The sequence below is a fragment of the Canis lupus genome, chromosome 24, assembly GCF_003254725.2.
Source record: "Canis lupus dingo isolate Sandy chromosome 24, ASM325472v2, whole genome shotgun sequence".
Lineage (NCBI taxonomy): Eukaryota > Metazoa > Chordata > Mammalia > Carnivora > Canidae > Canis > Canis lupus.
This window is the reverse complement of record NC_064266.1, coordinates 15,720,481-15,736,050: the sequence shown is the minus strand read 5'-3', so window position 1 is coordinate 15,736,050 and position 15,570 is coordinate 15,720,481. Positions and strand designations below refer to the sequence as shown.

Below are 15,570 nucleotides of genomic sequence, written 5' to 3'. Positions count from 1 at the left end.
ACTGTGAGCAAATGCAAGATTGCAAATAATTTTTTGATAATTTTTCATTTTGAGAAGGATATTTTGTTGGACCTGTTAAGGGTATTTAATGCTGTGACAATATTGGGATAACTTCTGATAAAGTATTTTGAAGTATGTATTTCTGTGCATCTTTAGCTGATGATTCTTAAAAAAATATTTTTTCTTAGTAGATCTAACTCTTTGTACAAATCAGTTTAACTTCAACTGAAAATGTATACAATGGCATTTTAGTGGTTTCTCTGCTATTTCCTGAACTTGAGGCTGTACAAGAAAGCAACTTAGTGATTTGTTTATAATTCAAAATGCCTTTTTATACCTTCTGTTACTGCATCTATGATTTTTTTCTTTTTTAAAAAGTTCTTAGTTTATTAATCCTCTCATGAAAAATCTGCGCAATCACCACAGATAAAGTTACTGCAGAATCTTTACTCCTTCTGTTATCCAATCTCTAGCTCACTTTTTGCCAACACCAACATTGGCTTTTGCAGTCTTCCTTTCTTTTTTCTATTCTTGCATTCCTTTTGCTGTTTTCTTGAGGACTTTTTCTTTTTTCAGGCCATGCCCTGCAAGTCTATGTTTGGGTTCTTTTATTTTTATTTCATAGCCCAAGGAATCATAAATCATGCCAAAGCCAGTTGTTTTGCCACCACCTAAATGGGTTCTGAATCTAACTACAAAGATGACATTTGGTGTGGTCTTGTACATTTTGGCTAATTTTTCCCCAAATTTCTCTCTTGATACTGTTGCCTTTCTGGGGTGAAGAATATCAGTGACCTTTGTTTCCACTGAAGTAGTTGGTTAATTATGAACTTCCTGGTCCAGATAGTTACTGGGTCATTCATGATGGTGGCTGAGCTTCATGTAGCCAGGGAGGGTGCATCTACAATTTTATGAAAAAATTAGAAAATTATATTCCTTGTTAAAAATTTGTCTGAAGCTTCATGTGTGAAAATAGTGTTCTTTTCATTAAATGTGGCAATCTTTACATTTAATTTCTATTTCTAAGGCTGTGAATATTTATTTTTTAATGTTATAAGTAATTTTCAAAATTAGCTGTATCTATTGAAGATACAACTCCCTGATGTACTTTATTGTGTAATGTCTGTGTGTACTTTTTGTAATTGTTTATTGACAAAATTTATTGCCAGATGACTGGTTATTCTATCCCTCAGGCTGGAGAGGCGGTTATTTACACCAGTACCTCAGGGTTGGGCTCAAAGGGTAAACCATGACATGAGCTGGCTTCCCACTAAGGGTCCCAGTGCTGTTCCACATTAGAGTGCCTCATCTCTTTCTACTTATGACCTCTGCCACCACTGCTTCTGCTGCTGTCACCAACAATTTGGGCCCAGGTTTCAGCCCAGCTGCCCCCTGCCAGCTCTCAGGATCACAGACTGTCCTAGACATGTGTATATGTATACCAGCAGGCCAGGCCAATAGCACAGCACACTATGGCTCTTGTCCCCAGGGGCTTGGTCCTGTGTGTGTATGCACAGCTGCCTGGCCTGTTTCCTCTTTCCACATGCACACTCCATTGTCTTATCAGATTTCACTGACAAAACACAGGTTCAGAGACAAAGATGGATTTCACGATGGTGATGACAGAGCATTAAACCAAGTGCAAGGCCCTTCTGCATGTGGGACCCTAGGTGACTGCACATGTCATGTCCACAAAGGTGGCTCTGAGGGAAGCCTCAGTGATACTCCCCTTGCCATCCCATATCTCTTGAGGTTAGCCATCACTGCATTACACATGCATTTGAATTGGCTGATTTTAGTCTGTGCTTTAAACAGCACAGTTCAGGTTCATTGGCTTTAGCCTGAGGGAATAATCTAATACAGTGTTGCCTTGATTCTATGACTGAGACCAAGGAGATTTTGAAATCTCTTCTTGAGATTCAAAAGTCTCCTTATATAGCTGCCTTTCTAACTTGGAATGTAAAGTTTAAATTGTTTAGGAAGTGCCAATGAATGTGCATAAATAACACCCTAAATTTCTAATCATCCAGTCTTTAAAAATACAAACCGTTTTCAACTTTCCAGTTATACCTTATGGATCAGGTCCTGCCATGATCTATGTCATCTCTTGATGGCATTTTTGCCCTTTATTTTCTGCATGTATATATCTTGTGTTTAGGCATCAGGAAGTCATATCTTATTTGAGTATCTGGGTATATTGACAGGCTCATAAAAATGGTTGAAGTTGTTAGGTTCAGAGATTCAGATCTATATGTTTATCTGTAAACTTATTCAAATCTATCTAATACTATTTAGCCTAATTTTGGAAGAGATAGGAAACAATAATGAGGACAGCTTGTTGAGTTTTTTTTTTAACATAACAGTTTTTTTAGTGATAAAAGAATATAAGGGTATGCAATCTTTTTATTTATCTTTCAAACTCTATTTTTGTTAAGATTTTATTTTTAGATAATCTCTATACTTATGGTGGGGCTTGAACTCACAACCCTGAGATCAAGAGTCTCAAGCTCCACTGACTGAGCCAGCCAGGTGCACCTATCTTTCAAACTCATAACATTACATACTGTAGTGCAGTATTAACATGTCCTAGTTATAAAATATGTATCATCTAAAATCTGTATTATAACTGGAGGGCTAAATATCAACTAGTTAACAAATTGCCCAGATGTTCTCATATGCCTTTATTTGATTGTCTAATTATACCTTTTGTAGGATTTGAGATGATTCTATATAAAAATACTTGGTAAGCTTGACTTTCTGCCAAACCCAAGAGATTCAAACTTACTTGAGAAATAAAAGCAACTTTTATTTATTAAGTGTCTGTGATTAAGGCAGAACTCCCTGCTTAAATCATAGCTTTGGGATGGGAATATAAATAGAAGTATAATTCATGTGTGGGCCCATCGTTTCTCCCCATTCTGGACATTAGCCGAACCTCAGTTTAGTGTTATCAGAAATAGAGAGCACACTATCATTAAAAATGAACTTAAACAGGGCTTATGTTGGGTTAAGATTTTATTATCCTTTTTTTTAAAAAAGATTTTATTTATTTATTCATGAAAGACACACAGAGAGAAAAAGATACAGGCAGAGGGAGAAGCAGGCTCCCTGACAGGAGCCCAATGTGGGACTCCATCCCTGAGCCAAAGGCAGATGCTCAATCTCTGAGCCACCCAGGCATCCCAGATTTTATTATCCCTTTAAAAACTTCTGATTTAGTTGCTATTATTGGTGAGCATTTGGGAAAATGGAGTTAACTTTTTTGAGGTAAGAAAGGAGACAATCTGTTATGTTGAAAACTCTGATGGGGAAGATCCACTTTTGTGTTGGATTGGTACTTCTGTGCTTGTTATTGAAATGATTGATTTGGACAAAAAAAAAAGGTAACTACTTATTTCTGTGCATTTCTCACATGGCTCAAAATTTAAAATTATTTCCTTTTATACACTGCTTTTACGTTAAAAAATGATTGGACATCTCTCTATGGGTCTTTGAAACCGAACAAGGCATTGAGGCACTAGCCTTTCATCTTTGGGGACTTTGGTTTAAACCTGGCTGAGTCTAAGTGTAAACAAGTTTGATCTTGTCACCTGCATCTCTCCAAGCTCTTAAGGGTGAGCAATAATTATAACAAACTGAAACCATTCCAAAATATTTTAGCATTTTGTTCTACTACATGAAGAACAGTAACAAAATACTCATTGTGCAACTAGGAAAGATTAGTATTATTATTGAATATCATTATATTGTAGCCTTAACCAGAAGAAAAATAAGAACTACTGGACCTTCTGTCACAAGATATTCTAGAAAATGGAATCAGAATTCCATTTTCTAAAATGGAATCAGAGTGTTAAGTAGGATGCTCTTCACAGCACTGTGAAGGAGAGACCAGTGTCTGGTGATTTTGGGGGGCTGCTTTCTACTCCTCCTTGACAGAGCAATTCCCCTTTCCCTGAAGCCATCAACTGACAAGAAGTCTTCTATCACTTACCAAATTCCACTCTAGTAAGCTGCCAACCTTCATTCCCCTAAAGTTCCATGTTGAAGATACCAGGTTAAATTTGAATCCAGCCTTAAAACATTAACATTTTAAGATTCATAGTTTTAAACTGGAGAACGAGGCCTGCGAGTGGGAAGTTTTGGTAGACAGAAGGAGTATAGTTTCATGATCCTCAGGGGAGCCTTTGAATCTCCCTGAATTCATACTGGAACTCAGTATTTGAGGTGGGCCAAAGACGGAATGAGGATAGCAAGGTGGTATTTTCACCAACTCAACTCATTCTCCTGTCTTTCTCCTCAAAGGACACAGAGCATCCCGTGTGGCCTGGAGCAGCTCTGTTGCTTCTTAGCAGTGGAAACTTGGAAAGTGATTGCTGTCTCTATCTTGGGTTCAGGTCTCTGTACACCCATGGAGTGTCCTTGACCTATTCCTAAGAAGCCCTCAGTGTTGCCTTGACACTTAGGGTGGTCCAATTTGCTGTGCATCCCGTTTCCTCCATGCAACTATGGCAACTCTCCTTCTGGGTCTCCACAGCCAATATATATCTAGCTTCTTGGGGAAATTTCAGCTTCTGCCTAGGGCCCCCACTTGCTCCCCATGAGTCAGGTGCGAACTTTTACCTGTGAGTATTGAAAAGCCTGCCGGTACTTTCAGTGCCAGAACATATTGGTGGTTTACAAAACTTGAAACCTAAAATGTATTCATGGTTTCAATTTTATCCCTCCACCTTGTAACTGGAAGAGAGAATAACTCATATATGATTAAAAATGCTCCAATTTTAATGCTGGAGGTCTCTTAAAATCCCCTGATTCTGGTCCTATTTGATTTTCTCAAGAAGCTCATTTCATCACTGCCACTTGGTCTCCATATGCATCTATATGTGTTGATATTAGATGAGAGATAATGAAGTGAGGTCAGATGCCTCCCAGGGGAGGCTGCCTAGGCCTCTGAATGACCTCATATCCTATCTATTCAGAGAACATCAGGCTTCAAGACACTGATTCTTCATTACTAAAAACTCATGAAGCTAAGAGTGATAATTTATTTATCCATGGTGAGAAATGGAGCTGTCACATGGACCAGGACAGTGGAGATTTACAACCAGCTCATTTTTCCTCTATCATCAAGCTATGAGGTTCCTGCCCTTGTTAATTTCCTACAGGAAATCACTGCAATAACCAGAAATGCTCATGTTCATAGGGTCAGTTTCCTCTCTTTCTCTGTAACTGACTGACTTGGAAATTGTCTGGGGAATAGGTCATCAGAACAAGGGGGACTAGAAGAATAAATGATTGGTAGCAGTGGTCCAAGGTGGTCTGATGCCTCCAGTATATAACACAACTAGCTTTGCCAATAGTACCAGATATAACTAAGTCTGTTGACTTCATGTTGCGTCCATTTCTGCCCCAGGAGTAACTTGATCATTGGGGTTAGAAACATACCAAACTCCATTGGCTAAGCCTTCTCTCTTGGACTGTGCTTTGACACAGCTGGGTGCTGTCAATAAACTTTCCAGTTTCATTAGTCCCTACTTCGATGGACACATTCATTCACTTTTTGAATGTGTTAATGTGTCCACCTGGTTATAGTCAAACCTATTGGCCAGAAAGCCAATCATGTAACTTGATATATCTATGAATTATCTCATAGTATGCAGTTCTTATATTTATCTCCAAAGAAGACCAGTTATTTCTAAGTTCTTGGAGACAACTTACATTAGCCTCTATGCATTAGCAGAAAACACATGGAAGCAAAAATAAAGCAGGTTTAAAAAAATTATTTATTTATTTTGAGAGAGCATGTGCAGGGGGAAAGGATAGAGGGAGAGGGAGAGAGCCCAATGTGGAGCTTGATCTCATGACCCAGAGACCAGGACCTGAGCTGAAACCAGGAGTCAGATGCTCAACTGACTGAGCCACCCAAGTACCCCATTAGGCAGATTTTTAATCATCAATAAACATTTCTTAGTTACCTATCAAGTTTGATGCAGATGCAGTATATAAGACATGATTTCACCATAATTATTTTATCCAAGTACTTTTAGCTTTTACTTTTCTGAAAAAAAAAAAAAAAACGCTTATAATTATTCTTTTTATGAATTAAACTAGAATATTTCCTAGTGGGTTTCCCAAGTTTGGATTTCCTGGTCACCAGAAGATGTGCTTTCAAGGATCATCTTAAATAGAAAAGTGAATTTAAAATCTAAAACATTTTGCTCAAATGGCTTTGCAAAGTCATTTGAATGAAGCTATTTATGAGCCATTTACTTGTGCACCATCTATTAAATTTATGATGGTCAATTATTATTATGAAAAAAAGTCAAAATATTCTTCTGGATATATTTTTATGGCATTTTAATTTTGCTCTTTCAGTAGCTAGCCAAATTGTACTTATCAGAGAATGATCAAAGGGCATTTGAGATCAGATTTTGGTTTTCATATTCTATTGAATATAAAATTGCTGGCTTGGTTTTTAAAATCCTTTAAATATCCTGGAAGTACGCATAATGTGTTACTATATGAAAAAAGCAGCTTTTAAAACAGTATGTGACAATGTGGCTCCAATTTTATAATAGATTCATGTATGTAAATATATCTTGTTGAGAAAATTAAAAAATGAATCAGTAATTTATTTTCAGGGTAAGGGAAATATGAGTGAATATTTTAGTTTCACCACCCCTCCCAAATTTTGTGTTTAAAAATTTATTTAAAAATATAACTAGAATGTTCTGTTTACTCTAGGAAGGAAATAAATTAAAAAGCACTCTAGGATATTTGTTCTTTATTCTAAAATAGCCATGTATTTAGCAATTATCTCACCATAAAGCTGGTCTCATTTTTTTTTCTAATTAATTTTGGCACTTTCTTTTTTCCACTGGCTTCTCCTCTTTGTGACTAATTTAAAACTATTAATTTAAAAGCTACTTCTCTAATCTTGAGCTAGTCACTAAGATATTTGATTTTTTTCTAGTGCAGAAAAGAAAGACATTTCTGTATCTCCTCCCATTTCACTTATCCAGTGACATCACTGATTAAAATCTCTATTCTTTGAAGGGAAAATTTTGAGCTACTACTAACTAGAATATTCATCTGCTGGAGAGATTGTTAAGGGGCCAATCTCCCTTCTAGATGATAGCTAGCTTGCTAGATAAAGTTGTCATTACATTTAACTTGGTCTTTAATTATAAGCAGATGGATGAATTATTTTAATCACTGCTCTATTTCTTAACAGTAGTTCATACATTGACACAAAGTGAAGAACATCAAACAAAAATTAAATGCTAGGGCAGGAAAGCAGCCAGCCTTCAAGGGAAGTGATTGATCACAACTTGTCATCTTTAAAGGCCAGAAGAATGCAAAATAAACACTTGGGATTAGTGTACTAAATATGGTTCATCAGTCTTCAGCCCTGCTCTCTGATAATTTATCTATCTCATTTATTCTAATGCTTTATCATGTATCTATCCAGCTCTGTAATTAGCTGTTCAGGTATTCCCTTTTTCTTCCTGCCTTTGAAATTGTGTGTGGTGAGATTCTGCAAGGAGAGGATATTATTACCATCCCATACAAAAGAAGCAACTCTTAAAATGATTCTGTTTTATAGCTTACATGCTAGAATTCTTGCTAAAACTCAGAGGGTGTGTTAGATTTGCTTTAAAGAGAAGGTCTTAGCAAATTTACTATGTTCTTTTAAATAAAGAGTTTGCTTTGGCTGTAGGTAAACGGTTTGATTTTATAGGAGGAGTCTGGATTTAGATTCACTAAACCCAAAATGCTGGTTTGATTTTTTTAAAAATAAAAAATACCAAAGTTAACTTCTGAATTAAAGTCATTAAATGCTAGCATTTTACTGATTTGTTTCTGAGTAGTTTGTTGCTCCGTGACTCAAAAGAACATCATTAATAATCCATATTTTCTCTTATAGTGATGAATATACTGAGATTATATAGTAAATTATGTTTGGGATTTATACTTGGTCATAAATTTTCCTGTATGACAGAAGCATTCCCACAGATCTATTACAGGATGTAGATTTATTACTTTATTCATTAGTCTCAGAATATTAACAATGGTGAATCATTTTGATTATTTATTATTAAGCATTGAAAACCTAAAACAATATGCACAGTCCAAATTGAGGCACTATTTTCACCTTAACATTGTGAATATGAGATGGCTTCTGGTACTTTGAGTTTGGACAAAATGTCAAAATATTGAGTTATCATATGCTTCTTTACAAACCCAAAAGTGTGTGATTTTCTTTTTTTAACTTCACTTTAAACTACACGTGGTTCATTCATTTTTAGGTTATCTAAGGAAAAGCTTTCATCCTATTTGACTTCCTGTTGTAATGTCTCTAGGCTACTTCCCTTTATAGGGTGTTAGAGAGTTCCTGTGGGCTCAAACCCTCCTTGGAATTAACCAAAGACCAATATCATTTGGAATTTCCAGTGGCAGATCCATGTTCCAAAGTTGGAAATGATTTTTGTTTTAAATGTTCTCTGAGGAACGCCTGGGTGGCTCAGCAGTTGAGCATCTGCTTTCGGCTCAGGACATGATCCTGGAGTCCTGGGGATCCAGCCCCACATCCGGCTCCTCTCAGGGAGCCTGCTTCTCCCTCTGCCTATGTCTCTGCCTCTCTCTGTGTCTCTCATGAGTAAATAAATAAAATCTTTAAAAAATGTTCTCTGATGTGTTAGTTTATTGGCCAGCATGATATACAGCTGTGTTAAAAGAACTGACTTTAACATTTTAGGGGCATATAGATCTTTTACTATATGGACTAGAAACTCACTTTTTATTGTCATGTCCTGCTTTGTGGAGTCATTATTGTCTTCCACTTTTCCTGCTTCTAGATCTTCTATTAGCTTCCAGGAGACCACACAATTTACTGATTTTGAATATGGGCTTTAAAATTACAATTGTTTCTGGTTCCTCAGAGCTATGTAATCTTGGGCATCTTCTCTATAAATAGGCCTGTTATGGGAACTCAATGAGATTGTATCTGCAATATGCTCAGCATAGTGCCTGATGTGTGTAACTGTACAATATTATTAGCCATTATATATTAAAAATAATCAGTTGATTTACTACCATCCCAGGGTGATATTGGGCTATGTTGTTCAGAAGTTCCTTGGGATTTTTTTGCATTATATATTGCCTCTTAAAATTCTCATTCTTTCTAAAAGTATCTTTCCAAAGTGCTCAATCAGAGACAGGTGGTGAAAGAAGAAAGGGGTAGGCAATGGTGTTTTTAAGCAGAGTAATCCTGCCATGCCCCCAAGAAACTTCCAGTCTCTGATTAGGGAATGCACTTGGGAGGGAAGTTTCTCTCCTGCAGGGTTTGGGGTTGTCCTAATGAAAAAGGGGCAGAGTTCTCTCTTTATAGAGACACGAGGATGGAAAATTAGTCTCATCAAACTTACTATTTGATGATTATCGACCCTGTGTCCTCTCTGGGTTTCTCATAAATACCATTAAAACTATGACCAATCAAGCTAAGGACTGCAGGGTAGTGTTTTTTTTTTTTTTTTTTTTTTTGTCTTTGTTAGAACTTTCCCTTATCCTGCTTGGGTGGAGGAGGGGATGTTTATTCCAGACTATGACAGTCTTTTTGTTTTAGGTTATATACCACTCACCCAACCCCTCCTTGGACTTCAGTGCTAATCATGCAACCATGTGCCACTATATGTTACCAGTTATCCTAGTTGTCCTCTCATTTGCTCCCCTGAGTGAGATCAAACATGGATTTGAACCTCAGCTGTACTTATTACCTTAGACAAATCACTTAACTTCTCAAAGCTTCTGTTTTTTAATCTATAAAATGGTAGTAAGAATGGTTTTACTTCTCCGGGTTGTCATGAAGATTAAACGACATGTATGGTTGTGTAATAAAAGCTGATATTTTCACAAATGAATCACACATATGTAGAAAACACTCTTCAACATGGATTTTTCTATTTCAACTATTCTCTATTCATTTCACCAATCAATTCAAGTTTTCAGTTTTTTCTACTTCTTCTAACTCCTGTATTTCCTTGCAAATATAGGTTCCAAATAACTTAGTAGATTCCACTGTTGCCTGGAATATTCAGCTTAATTCCCTAGAAACTTAAGCAGTGCCAAAAGCCAGCTGAATGTATTTTTTTCAAATATGTGACTACAGGAACAACAATTTTGCATCTCACATTAGGCCAAGAAAAGGAAGGAAGGGAGAGAGAGGAGAGAAAGAAAGAAGGGAAAGAAAAGAAAGAGAAAGAGAGGAAAAAGAAAGAAGAGAAAGAAAGGAAAGAAAGAAAGAAAACCACCATTCATGCTTCAGAAGGTAATGAAAGAGGAGCATGGTGACACGAAGGTGACCATGGTGGCCCATGTATTTTGATGATGCCAGAACTGACAAGCCAACTGGACAAGAGAGACACTCATAGGCTACCTGCCACCCCGAATGTTTTGTTTCTGTCTCCTTGGAGGGGAAACTCAGAGGAAGCCTTTAGTAGTCTGGTGCCTAGACTCAAACTCATCCTTGTCATGTTGGTGCCACATCGCAGCACTGTCCATGCTTGATTTTCCTTCCCTCCTTCCCCACTTCATCCTAAAAATGTAATTATTTTCACTGAATTGATTCCCTCTTGCTGCCCCCGCCCACCGTTACATATACCTTGATGACTCAATCAGTTGATAGCTGTAGATACAAATCAAACTTGCTACCCAATTGAAAACTTTCCAGGGACATATCAGCAATGATGATTTGATAGAAATATGCCATATAGTATTGTCATAAGGGTAATTGTTTTTTTTTCACAGAGAAGTTTGGTTTCTCCTCCCCTGGATAACTTTATTTTTCACCTGAGATATCTGTTATTATGAAAGATGGGCCTGTTAATCTTTATTAATTGCTTACCATTCAGCAAGTAATTTTATTGAGCATCTATGGAGTTCTGGGTTGAAACTATCATCAGACTTGGAATTAGGATAGATAAGGTAAAATCTGTGGCCACGGAGCTTACAAGAGGTAGACTACTAAACAGACTGGTTTAATATTGTCTGCTGGGAAAGCTATATAAATCTTTGCATAAGGACTATGGAGCTACACGGAGCAGGAGTGACAGACCTGCTTCTGAAAGGGGCTGATTCACATGCCAGGTTTTGAAGAGTTTGTGTGGTTATTACTTACTCCTCTTTCCACTGCTCCCAGATCCATTCTGCACTCTTTTTTGCCTAGGAAGCTGATCCCTGCCATGGTGGATACTTTATATATCAACCAGATTCCCATTTCAGGAGTGAAAGGCTTATTCCGTCAGCTGCTGGAAGACAAACCTCAGGTGTTAGCCCTCTTCAGGTATTACATCTCCTGAAGAAAACTGCCTCCCACACATCACGCCTCCTTCTAGGAGTAGCCTGTGTCCAATCACTGATCATTACCAGGGTGTAAAGACAGCCTGCCCACCCCCCAACTTGAGAGAGCTTGAATGATCATATCAGCACTAGATCCTCTCTGGTGAACCTAATCTATGATACTGTGGACTGCTGTGCCCAGGCTTCTGAGATGGCAAGATTCTTGATGTTTCAATTGGTGGTATACGATTAGCAGTGGGAGGATAGAGGGAAGTATTTACTCCATGTATACTCTCTGCTTCCATGCTGTTCTCTGTCAGTAGCTGGTCCCTCTAGGACTATAGCTCTTGCCCAGGCAGGCCATTTTCCCTGACAGTTGCTCTCATTATTCCCTTCCTTTCCTCCTTCAGGCCTAAAATGGTAATCTCTATTAATCTCCAGAGGCTTCAATATCTCCAGTTGGTTTCCTTACCACAATCAGATCCTTTAGTTCAGCCTTCAGTTGAAGCAGTGCTATGCTGGTAAATGCTTAACAACTGGGTCTCTGGAAAAATAAAAATAAAAAAAACTTAGAGCATTTTCTGACTTCTGTAGAGTCTATATGTCCATCATGGCTCAACTGTTGGATATAGAACCGGAGAAAGATGCTAGCTAAATTGTCTACCATACTGGTACAGTAGATGTAAATATTTTTAAGATTGTACATAATAGTAAAATGTAATAAAATAATGCATTTGAAATATTTACTGCATTTAATGCAAAAGGATGCATTTTGAATATTTACTGCCTTTATTTTAATATAATTTAAGAAATTGTAAGTTCATTTAATTTTTAATAATGACTGTGTTTAACAACTAGCTTGTGAAATTCCTGAGAATTAACAATCAACTCTTGCAAGTCAATATAAGTGGGCTCCAACATACTACTGAGTTGAACTGAGTAAAATTTGGTTTTAAGGTGGGACCTGCCTGATACAGGTAAATAGCAGTTAATTAGGCAAGTTATAGGTGGGGCTGAGAAATGAGTGGTAGGGGGCAAGCGTAGACCTGAGTTCTGTGTTTAGAGAGTGTTGGTATGGCTGGTTGGGGAGAGGAATTGAGTTCAGAGGAAGAGATGGAATCCTATTGGTTGAAAAGTCAAAAGACATTGAGTAGACAGGAGTGAGTTTGCAAATAAGGATTTCTTCTTTTCCTTTTAAAGCAAGTTCTCAAAAAAAAAGTTCTCTTCTAAATTTCTAAATTTTTATATCTATACTTACCTTGAAAATATGGGAAGAATCATCAGTGTTTTGGCAAATCTATTAACAACAGGACCAGACCAAAGAATGCAGAAATGGGGAGATAATTGATTTTGAAAAGTTATTCTTGCCCACATTTTCTGGTAGGGTTGAGATCACATTTTCAACACACTTATATCCTGGGATGTGTTGTCCCTCAGAAGATGTATTAATAGAGCATCTGTAACTGTGTTCCAGATAATGATGAAGAGCCTCTTGAGACTGCATGTTCCAAATCTGACATCAACCATGCCAGTATTCCAACAGAAAACAAAACTTCTATCCCTCTTCTGTAGTGAAAAAGTTCCATGGGTGGTTCTCAATCCATGAAATGTGGGCTACATAATTGAGAAGGAAATTTGGTCTTCCTTACTTGATCAGGGAAGCCATAATTTCAGAACTTGTAGGTGGACAGATTGGTCCTTTCCCTAGACATTCTGGGACCAAGAATTCTGCACTGAGTGAATTCAGCAGGTAACTCATTCTTAGGAACTAACTAGGAAATTTTCAACTAACTAGAAACTAATGGTAAGTGGCTGAGCCCTAATTAATGATGGGTGTGACTTAAGATCACATAAAAACTTTCACAAAAAATAGAGACACTGCTTCTACTGTGCCCTCTGAACAAAAACTGAATATATTTTATTCCCTGGAGTCTATATGATTTTAAAAAGTTCTCTTTGAGTGAGTTAAAACAAAATTCCTTTTGGGTAAGATTTTATCATATTTATCTGGCTCTGGGGTATCTTTTCATTTTTTAAGGCCTCCTTCCCACCTAGAGAAGGAAAGATGGGGTGACAGTAAATGGAATTTCATTTGCTTTTTCTGATACATTGTCTTTTTAATCAGGAACATTTGATTCCATCTTATATTGTGTATGGCACTTGATAGCATGTAGTGTAGGATCTTTTTTTTTTTTTTTTACCTTCCTCAATTTCTAATCCAACCCCTTTACTATAAATAGCAGCAACTACTACTATTTGGGTGGAGTTTTACAATTTGTGTAAGTCTTATGTTATTTCAGTTAATTCTCACCATGACCCGGCAAGGTGTTTTTGTTAGTAATCATATTTTATGCCAAGGAACCTGGGTTGGAGAGTTTCAACAAATTGCCCAAGGTTAAGCAGGTTGGAAGTGACCTAAGTGAGAATCAACCTTTGTCTGCCTCCCTATCCCTCACATTCCTACTTATATATCCTGCCAGTCACCAGTGGGATTGGCTGACCACATCTGTGGGCCATTTTATTTATTTATTATTTATTATTACTTTTAAATATTTTATTTAAATTCAATTTGCCAACATATAGTGTAACAACCAGTGCTCATCTCATCATGTGCATCTGTGGGCCATTTTAATAAAGAAGAGTCTCTGTATCTTGTCTCTGGCTACATTTTCCTGGTGAGGACATTGGTGTTCTGTGACCAATAAAAGCACTCTAGATGCTGTGAGAAGAGAGACCTCTCTACTCAATGAAATGCCATCTCAGATCCTGTCTTTTTCTAAGTTACAGCAGGGGAAATCAAATTTCTGTGAAAGTGGTTCCACATATCATATTCGGCAACTCTTGTTATTTTTCCCTCTAGCCCCCACCAACAGTTTTATAGGTAAGAGCTCATCTCAGGTTTAACAATAGTTCTGGCACATGTCCCTTTGGATGCTGTGTAGTGACAGGCACTGGGGAGACACTAGGCTCTTCAGAGTACTGAAAGAGAAAAGGTTGAGATGATAAATTTCCCATTGAGAAAAGCTTAGGAAGCAGGAAGTCATAGAACAAAGAGCAAATAGAAGGAAGAAGAGCACTGTCCGTATACCAAGCTAAGTGTTTTATTTAATCATTGTTTAATACTCAAAACTGTTTTATGAAAGAATTGCTATCATTATCTTCAACTTGCAGGCGAGAAAACAAAATGAAGATATTAAAAAACTCACCCAGAACCACCTGTCATAAGCAGCTAGGGAGTGGTAAAGCAGAAATTTGACATAATGTTGTTGTTGTTGTTGTTGTTTTTTATAACAACACTATGCTCTTCTATCTCTTAGATTATAATCCAGTTCTGAATAGTAGTATAGAGAGATACAATCTGAATCCTTAGCATGCTCTCTGGGCCTTTATAATGGACTTATCTCAAGCCTGTCCACAGCCTTTCCATATTTCCCACTTCCTTCCATGCTTTGTTCCAGCCATAGTGGGTGCAGTATAGTTTACAGAATCTTCTGTGATCTGTCTTCCTCTGAACCTGCATCTTGCCAAGTCTCTACTCCATCTTCTTGGATAATCTTGCTCTTGTTCTATGTCTTAGCTGTATACGGGAGACCTACCATATCCTCCCAAGTCTGGGTTGGAAGCTCTGGACTTCTCAGAACATCCATATTACTCCTCAGTGGAGCACACACTGTAATTTTTACTTGCCTCTTTCCTCTACTACAGGATAAACCTCATAAAAGCAAGGACTGTTTCCCTTGTTTGCTGTTGTTTCTGTGACATCATTAGTCAAAACACATTCAGTAGAAGCTTGCTGCAAAGTGAATGAGGATTCATTTGCCTCCTGGCTTTTGTACTGTGATGCTCCTTCTGCCTCATCTTTTTCTCTTTTTCTGGTTGATTCTTATTTTATTTTGTGCCTCTGTTAAAAGCTCCCTCCTTCTGAGGCCCTCTGGATTAGGTGCTCCTCTTAGTTTTTATGACATCTTGTTCTTCTCTCAAGTCCTTCAATCATCATCACTATCATCAATGTTTCTCACTAACTCTGGACTGAAAAATCCATGAGGACAGTGTTTCTGTTCTGATTATCACAATGGTCCCATTAATCAATACAGTGCCTAGCACAATGTAAGTACAATTTATGGAATGAATGGATACATTGTTTTGGACACAGTTAACTAAGGGACTGTGATACGAGTAATATTCATCTCACAAATATTAATTGTACGTCAATATTTTTCCAGATATATGACAGGT

At 37.4% G+C, this 15,570-nt stretch overlaps 1 long non-coding RNA gene across 1 annotated transcript; it reads right to left on the bottom strand.

The window, feature by feature from the left end:
• Positions 1 to 420: 420 nt before the first annotated feature.
• LOC112673368 (uncharacterized) lies at positions 421 to 15,239 on the bottom strand. Its single transcript, XR_003144756.3, has 3 exons — positions 14,931 to 15,239; positions 11,807 to 11,878; positions 421 to 901 (listed from the first exon to the last, which is right to left on the bottom strand). It is a non-coding gene; the product is annotated as an uncharacterized LOC112673368 (long non-coding RNA).
• Between the last annotated feature and the right edge of the window lie 331 nt (positions 15,240 to 15,570).